The sequence below is a fragment of the Alosa alosa genome, chromosome 10, assembly GCF_017589495.1.
Source record: "Alosa alosa isolate M-15738 ecotype Scorff River chromosome 10, AALO_Geno_1.1, whole genome shotgun sequence".
Lineage (NCBI taxonomy): Eukaryota > Metazoa > Chordata > Actinopteri > Clupeiformes > Clupeidae > Alosa > Alosa alosa.
The window spans coordinates 33914450-33924449 of NC_063198.1; positions in this window are offsets into that span (position 1 = coordinate 33914450).

Consider the following 10000-nt stretch of genomic DNA (forward strand, 5'->3'; position numbering starts at 1 on the left):
TCACCACCTCAAAAACCTTGGTGTCATAATTGACTCTACCCTTTCCTTTGACTCTCACATCAAGTACATCACTAAAACAGCCTTCCACCTCAAAAACATTTCTAAACTCCACCATCCCTTAACCCCACCACTGTTGATTCTCATTCATGCTTTCATGCTCTGCTCTTTGATGTCTCAGGCTACAATACATACAAAATTCTGCTGCGAATTTCTCAAATGTTCTCACCCGTACCAGGCCCTGGCAATATATCACTCCCATCCCTCCATCAACCACTGGCTCCCCTGTACAGTACTGTATCTAATTCAAAATCATCCTCCTTTGTCTCAAAGCACAAATATAATCTTTGTAACCCTTGTCGGTCAAGCCCCCTGACCCCTTACCAACCAACCCGCACCTTCACCCACTGATGCCCACCTCCCATCCACCCCCACTGCACATCTCCTCACCAGGGTGACGTGGGCCTGAAGTGGTCTGGCCCCCAACCATGGAACCCCTCCCACTGTAACGGCCAAAGCACTTCCCTGTCCACCTTTAAATCCTGTTAAAATCTCACCTCTTCACTCTTGCTTTTCCTTCCTATTCATAGGCATGCCTCCTCCATCCCACTCGCTCCTCTATTACTGTTTTATTATATTTGATTTTATTCTCCTTTTGTTGCCAAGGAGGGAAAAAGAGTAGAGGAGAGGAGAGGAGAAGAGAAATGAGAGGAGAGGAGGGGGAATAGAGGAGAGGAGAAGAGAAATGAGAGGAGGGGGAAAGAGGAGAGGAGAGGAGAAGAGAAATGAGAGGAGGGGGAAAAGAGGAGAGGAGAGGAGAAGAGAAATGAGAGGAGGGGAAAGAGGAGAGAGAAATGAGAGGAGAGGAGAGGAGAAGAGAAATGAGAGGAGGGGGAATAGAGGAGAAGAGAAGAGAAATGAGAGGAGGGGGAAAAGAGGAAGAGAAGAGAAATGAGAGGAGGGGGAAAAGAGAGGAGAGAGAGAAATGAGAGGAGAGGAGAAGAGAAATGAGAGGAGGGGAAAGAGGAGAGGAGAGAAGAGAAATGAGAGGAGGGGAAGAGGAGAGAGAGGAAATGAGAGGAGAGGAGAGGAGGGGGAAAAGAGGAGAGGAGAGGAAGAGAAATGAGAGGAGAGGAGGGGAAAGAGGAGAGGAGAAGAGAAATGAGAGGAGGGGGAAAAGAGGAGAGGAGAAGAGAAATGAGAGGAGGGGAAAGAGGAGAAGAGAAGAGAAATGAGAGGAGGGGAAAAGAGAGGAGAGGAGAAGAGAAGAGAGGAGAAGAGAAGAGGAAATGAGAGGAGGGGGAAAAGAGGAGAGGAGAAGAGAAGAGAGGAGAGGAGAGAAGAGAAAGGAGAGGAGGGGGAAAAGAGGAGAGGAGAGGAGAAAGAGAGACAGAAAGAGAGAAGAGAGGATAAAGAGGAGAGGGTATGAGAGAAAGCGAGAGGCAGCAGGCCGTGCTATGAACAGATGAAATGCTAACAGACGGATATTCACTAATCGCTCAGGAAGTAGGGGCAGCAGCCAACTAATGAGGCCACCACACTATTAGGGATGAGTCGCGATCTTCCCACAGCAGCAGCAGAGAGGTACACACACACACACACACTCACACTCTATTAGCCTAGTACACACGTACACACACACCACACTATTAGCCTAGTAACCCCACAGCAGCAGCAGAGGGCACACACACACACTAGTGGCGCACAACGAGATGGGAGGGTGCTCAAGTAGCAACTCTCCAGCACTCTACCCCACTGCTTACTGCAGCCAGAGCCTCTCTCTCTCCCGCTCATCCCATTGTTTCACCTGCCACCCCCACCCCGTCACACACACACACACACACACACACACACACCCCTAGCCAAAGGAGTTGCAATTGATTGACAACAAAACCAAAATCTCACTTAAAACAGGAGGCAACTGAGGAGGCACCAGAGTCAGACACGCGGTGGGAGACGGAGACGGAGACGGAGACACACACACACACACACACGCGCGGTGGGAAACGGAGGAGAGCCGAGACTGTTTGAGGCCCAGCTGGGGATTCCCTGTTTGACCAAGAGGGGGCGCTGAGGTGGGACACTGGGAATCTGTGCCAGCCCCATCAGGACCTCAGACCGCCTACTGGTGCGTGCACACACACACACACACACACACACACACAAGCTTGAACTCACAAGAGGGGCATATACTAAAGAAGGCTAAAGTAGCCAATTCTCTACACACCCACACTACCCTCATATATCTCACACACACACCCACACTACCCTCATATCACACACACACACAGCCCTCATATCACACACACACACACAGCCCTCATATCACACACACACACACACACACACACTTCAGTAGTCAGGCTGAATTTAACTTATAGAAAGGTCAGTATGAATAAAAACAAACAATGGAGCCTTTTGACCTCAATTTAGCTTTCAATAAATATTTCCATGATGGGCTCCCTCTCAAAGCCGTGGTTGCAGGGCAAAATCTTCACCACAGCCTCAGCCTCAATTACCTCTGCAATACACACACCCCCAAACACAGCACTCTCACACACACATACATAGCAGAACATAAAGCAGAGGACAGAAAACAAGCTGATTCCATGCAGCACCCCAAGTCACCTCATGCTAACCGCAACCAGAATAATCTGGAGCCACACACACTTCAGACTTCAATGTTAACCTGCCCATACTTGAACACACACAAGGCTCCCGACTATGAAAGGCTACGTCTTGTGCCACACACACACACACACACACACACACACACACACAGAGCTCACTTCTGCAAGTACATAATCACTGGACACCACACAGAGCTGACAGCCGTCAGAATCACAGCCCTGTTGCTTGAATGGCTTGACTATAGCGAAGATGGACTCACTGTTAGCATGCATGCCGCACTGGGCAGCATGGCGAAGATGGACTCCACTGTTAATACAAGCAGTATGGCTGAAGATGGACTCCACTGTTAAAGCACCCACGCACGCATACACACACACAGAAAATGAGACTAAACAGTTACTGGCCCAGTGTGAATTAGATGTTGCACGTCTGGACTCCACTGTCACACACACACCATATATAGCCAAGACAGGACTGGTATGTAACTCCATGGTAGCTCAACCCCTTTGAGTGTGTGTGCCTGCAGCACGTGTGTGCCTGCCATGTGTGTGTGTGTGTGTGCCTGCATATGTGTGTCTGCACATGTGTGTGTGTGTGTGCTGCAATGAAATGTATGTACCTACATGTCTGTATATGCCTACATATATGTGTGTGTGTACTATGTGTGTGTGTGTGTAATACCTACACATGTGTGTGTATGTGTATATGTGTACTACACGTGTGTGTGTGTGTGTGCACATATATATATGTGTGTGTGTGTGTGTGCCTACATATGTGTGTGTGTGTGTGTACCTGCACATATGTGTGTGTGTGTGTGTGCCTACACACATGTGTGTGTGTGTGTGTGTGTGCACCTGCACATGTGTGTGTGTGCCTACACGTGTGTGTGTGTGTGTGCCTGCACGTGTGTGTGTGTGTGCCTGCACGTGTGTGTGTGCCTACACACAGCAATAATGTGTATGTATATACGTGTGTGTGTGTGTGTGTGTATTACTACATATATATGTATATGTAATGTGCTTACCAAATGTGTATGTGTACCTACTACATATATGTATGTGTATGCACATGTGTATGTGTGCCTACATATGTATGTGTACCTACACATATGTGTATGTGCTACATGTGTGTGCGCCTACGTTGTCTGTGTATGCGCCTACGGCTGTCTGTGTGTACCTGCATATGTATTATGTGTACCTACATATATGTGTGTGTGTACCACATATGTGTGTGTGTGTGTGTGTGTGTGTGTGTGTGTGTGCCTACATATATATGTATGCCTATATATATGTATGTGTATGTATACCTACATATATGTGTGTATTAATATGTGTGCCTACATATGTATGTATGTGTGTGTGTGCCTACATATAACTATTAATAATAATATGTGTATTACCTACATATATATGTGTGTATGTAATACCTACATATAATAATAACATGTGTGTGTCTACATATGTGTGTGTGTGTGTGTGTGTATGTGTACCTACATAACATATGTACCTACATATGTATGTATATGTATGTACCTACATATATATGTATGTATGTATGTATGTGTATGTACCTACATATATATATGTATATGTATATATATACCTACATATATATGTATATATATATATATATATATACCTATATATATATATGTATATGTATGTACCTACATATATATGTATATGTACCTACATATATATGTATGTATATACCTACATATATATGTATGTACCTACATATATATGTATATGTATACCTATATATATATGTATGTGTATACCTACATATATATGTATGTGTATATATATGTACATGTGTATATGTGTATGTGTGTATATGTATGTATTTTTACTATATGTATGTATGTGTGTGTGTATGTGTGTATACCTACATATATATATATATATATATATATATATACCTATATATATATATATATGTATATGTATATATATATATTACCTACATATATATATATATATATATATATATGTATGTATATATATGTATATGTGTATATATATATACCTACATATATATATATATATGTATATATATATATGTATATATACCTACATATATATATGTATTGTATGTGTATATATACCTATATATATATGTATACCTATATATATATATATATATATATATATATATGTACCTACATATATATACCTACATATATATGTATATATCTACATATATGTATATATATATACCTATATATATATATGTGTATGTGTATGTGTATGTCTGCATGTGTGTGTGTGTGTGTGTGTACCTGCATATGTGTGTGTGTGTGCACACATATATGTATATGTATATATATGTGTGTGTATGTGTGTATATACCTACATATATATGTATGTGTACCTACATATATATATGTGTGTATGTGTGTACCTACATATATGTGTATGTATATGTGTGTGTGTACCTACATATATGTATGTATGTATGTATATGTACCATATATATATGTACCTACATATATTATATATATGTATATATGTATGTACCTACATATATATGTACCTACATATATATATATGTATATGTCTACATATATGTATGTATGTATGTATACATATATATATGTGTATGTGTATGTGTGTATATATATATGTGTGTGTATGTGTGTGTACTACATATATGTATGTGTATGTACCTACATATATGTATGTGTATATGTGTGTGTGTATGTGTGTGTATGTGTATGTATGTACCTATATATATGTGTGTGTGTACCTACATATATATGTATGTGTGTGTGTGTATGTGTGTGTATGTGTCTGCATATATGTGTGTGTGTGTGTACCTACATATGTGTGTGTGTACCTACATATGTGTCTTGTCTTGATACATATGTGTGTGTGTGTGTGTATGTGTGTGCCTACATATATATGTGTATGTGTATGTGTGTATGTGTGTGTGTCACATATATGTGTGTGTGTGTGTGTATGTGTGTGTATGTGTGTGTGTATGTGTGTGTGTATGTGTGTGTACATATATGTGTGTGTGTGCCTGCATATGTGTGTGCGTGCGTGCATGTGTGTGTGTGCGTGCGTGCGTGCGTGTGTGTGTGTGTGTGTGTGTGTGTGTCTTCCTTTATCCCCTACTGCACACATGTTCACTGGCCCCTTCCTCTATGGAATCTTAATAGCATAGAAGTGAAAAGGCGCTCACACCAATCGACCCACCAGAGGGTTAGTGTAGGGTCACACACACCGATCATCCTGGGGTTAGTGTGTGTGTGAGGTGTGTGTGCTCAGGTAGGAAGGCTGGATTTGCAGTGGGCAGGCATTTTCAAGCAAACTGCACACTGCAAACGGATACAACACAGTCAGAGGCCAATGCTTTACACGCACACGAACACGCACACACACACACACACACACACACACAAGCAGCTATTAGGCATGCCAGCTAAGTTTCTGTGCATGTGAGCAGAGCTCCAGGACATGCACAGCAAATTCCCCTACACACACACACACACACACACACACACGGTGGTGCTGCAGCCAGAAGACCCCACACCCAGCAATCACCTCAAATTCCCTTTCAAGCACCACCATGGTAAACACACACACGCACACTATTCTCACACACACACACACACACACACACACACACACACACACACACCTCCTTGTATGACCACAAGCGGCTTTTTGGTGGATGCCTCCTTCAGAGGCCCTAAAATAAACCCAAGACTGACCCCCCCTGACCCCCCCCCCCCAGGCCTTCAGTGAGGTGTGGAACCGTAATTTTGAGCCAGTGGGTAAGGTTCCTTAGTGAGTGAGGTGTGGAACCGTAACTTTGAGCCAGTGGGTAAGGTTCCTTAGTGAGTGAGGTGTGGAACCATAACTTTGAGCCCGTGGGTAAGGTTCCTTAGTGAGTGAGGTGTGGAACCATAACTTTGAGCCAGTGGGTAAGGCTCCTCGGGATCTATAGTGAGTGTGGTGTGGGGTATTATGATGTTCTCCTGCAGTGTGGCAGAGTTCTGCTGCCCTCTCAGAGTCTCAGAGCCTCAAATCTAACAGCTAAAGGATGACACAATGAGTGTGTGTGTGTGTGTACATTCCAGAGGTCCCATTTACAAGAGCGATGGGGTGGTGTGTGTGTGACTCAGCGAGGCCGACCTCGCGATCCACAGTGTCAGGCAGCCAGGGCCCAGCCACTCTTAAGCCCCATTGATCGCACTCACGCACACACACACACTCGGACACACACACACACATTCTTCAACACTTTCCTTAATTCCATTATGGGCCTGCTGGCACCGTCCATGTCGCCAGAGCAGCCAGGCGATTGTGGGGGGAGCAGAGCTGACCCCCCCCCCCTCCCATACACACACACACACACACACACACACACACACACACACACACACACACACCACGGACCCTCCCATAGCACAGAGGCAGCATCAAGCTGGCGGAAATATGACTCATTTCAGGAACATGAGGCTCAGATTCTCTCTCTCTCTCTCTCTCTCTCACACACACACACAGAGTTCAGATTCACTGAATGGCGCCAAAGATGGGAGCACATAGGGCACGCACACACGCAGGCACACACACACACGCACGCACGCACACACACACGCACGCACGCACGCACACGCACACAGGACACAGATGAAGACAAAGGAGAGAGGCCAAGTGTGTGCGTCTCAGTTTGTGTGTGTGTGTGTGTGCGCTGGACACACAGGGAGAATCCCTGCCAGTGTGTGTGAGCGTGTGTATGTGTGTGTGAGAGAGAGCGCAGAGACCCCCACTCCTCCCCAGGGCTCTGATGTGGCTGCAGAGAGGGAGGGGATGAGTCACCAGCGGATCAGAACCAAACGGAACCGACCCGCTCTGCTTTGCTCCAGCACAGAGACGGAACCGACCCACTCTGCTTTGCTCCAGCACAGAGACGGAACCAAACGGAACCGACCCGCTCCAGCACAGAGACGGAACCAAACGGAACAGACCCGCTCTGCTTTGCTCCAGCACAGAGACGGAACCAAACGGAACCGACCCGCTCCAGCACAGAGACGGAACCAAACGGAACCGACCCGCTCTGCTTTGCTCCAGCACAGCAGAGGAACACACAACTACAGATAAACCTCTCAAACACACACACCAGAGGCACACACACCAGGAACACACAACTACAGATAAACCTCTCTCTCACACTCACACTCACGCACACACACCAGGGACACACAAATAACCCCCACCCCTCTCCCACCCACACACACACACAACCAAGTGTTTCTAGGAGACCAATCTTCCTACTGCAAGGGAAAAAGACAAAAGTTGGCTAACCTGCACAGGTCCCTTATTCTGCTGCACCGTCAGTACTGTTGCAGAGCACTACGACCAATAGTGAAACACACACACACACAGCCCGGACGCCAGTTGACAGACACACACACACACACAGCACTGAGGCCAGTTGACAGACACACACACACACACACAGCACTGAGGCCAGTTGAGACACTCACACACACAGCACTGAGGCCAGTTGAGACACACACACACACACACACACACACACACACACACACACACACAGCACTGAGGCCAGTTGAGACACTCACACACACCGAGGGAGATCCAGGAGAGGCCAGAGCAGGGCAGCTCAGGTCAGGATGCGCTGATTACCCATAAGCCCCTGGGGGAGGGGGGAGGGGTGAGTGGGGCGACTGGCTCGCCAGTCTGCTGATACAATTAACTCCTCACCACTCTGGCTCAGCACACACACAAACACAAACACACACACACACACACACACGAGTACAGCAGGCCACTGATCACCACTCCACTACAGTATACTACAGTAAACACACACACACACACACAAACACATAATTATTGCAGCCACTGATCACCACTCCACACTCCAGCTCGACTACAGGAAACACACACACACACACACACACAAAATTACTGCAGCCACTGATCACCACTCCAGCTCGTCTTCACACGCACACTTTCAGGCCTACTCTCCTCACACACCGCAGCTTCCCATAGATATAGGCTTCAATAGCTTACAGAATGACATGCATTACTATAGATATAGGCTTCAATAGGTTACTAGACAGGGTTCTGAGTGCTAATTAATTTGACGATATGCAACCCACTTTTTCAAAAGTGTGACTAAAAATCGGAGGTCGCGACCGGTCCCAATTCAGCTATTCGAGAGAGGAAAAGTGTCCGTGATTGAAACTTCCTACCCTTTGGTTCAAAAACAGACACATATTTGGCCAATATCGTGGGTTTAAACAAATCACAGATAGTGTGAAGGGCGGACCTCCCTGATTGGCTGTGGCCCAGTGCCCAAAAAATTTGAAAATGCGTGCTGCAGAGAGAGAGAGCGAGGTCAGAGACCCGCCAGATAAACAGAGGGATGTAGTTGCATTACAGTGTGGTCACATCGGCCGAGATAATGTCCCCTCTCCCCCACTGCCTTCGCAGCTGGCAGCAGCAAACCGGACGTGATGAGCCAGAGATGATAATCAAGTTTATCGCTGTTCACGATAGGGTGAGGGAAACTTCCCTTCACCAAGTTCAGTCCGGGGCCAATTATCACCAGAAAAAATAGTTTGAACGGTGAAACCCAAATGCATAGGAATGCTGCCACTTAAGCTTCAAATTTATAGGAGTCATTGCAGATGAAAAGACATCTTAAAATGTCTAACAATGCATAAGGCCTTCGCGAATCCACAGAGATACAGATATCGCCAAAAGGAGGCGCGCCATTGACCGGCAGTTACATGCAGGAGTAACCCGGTTTTCAACAGCAATATTCGCTTTATGCTGAAGTGTGTAAACTCATTCTGATGGCATCAATCAATTTAATCCGTATTTGGCAAAACCTAATATCGCTGCTACATTTAAAGCCTGAATATTCCCTGCATATATAACTGTGGTCATTGTGTACGTGAATTGAATTGACACATTTAGATCGAGCATGGTAGGCCTAAGTCATTGCAATAGCCTATAATAATAGGCCTACCATTTCGTTATTATATATATATATATATATATATATATATATATATATATATATATATTTTTTTGATCCCGCGAGGGAAATTTGGTCTCTGCATTTATCCCAACTGCGGAATTAGTGACACACACAGCAATACAGTGAACACACAGTGAGGTGAAGCACACACTAATCCTGGCGCAGTGAGCTGCCTGCTACAACGGGCGTGAGCAGCCTAAGCTCAAAGGGCACTTCAGCCGAGCCTACTGGTCGGGCTCGAACTGCAACCCTCCCGTTACAAGTCCAGAGTGCTAACCAGTGGGCACGGCTGCCCCACTGCATTAACTATAGTGATGTTCTTATTGAAAATTTAAAATACTAAAATTTA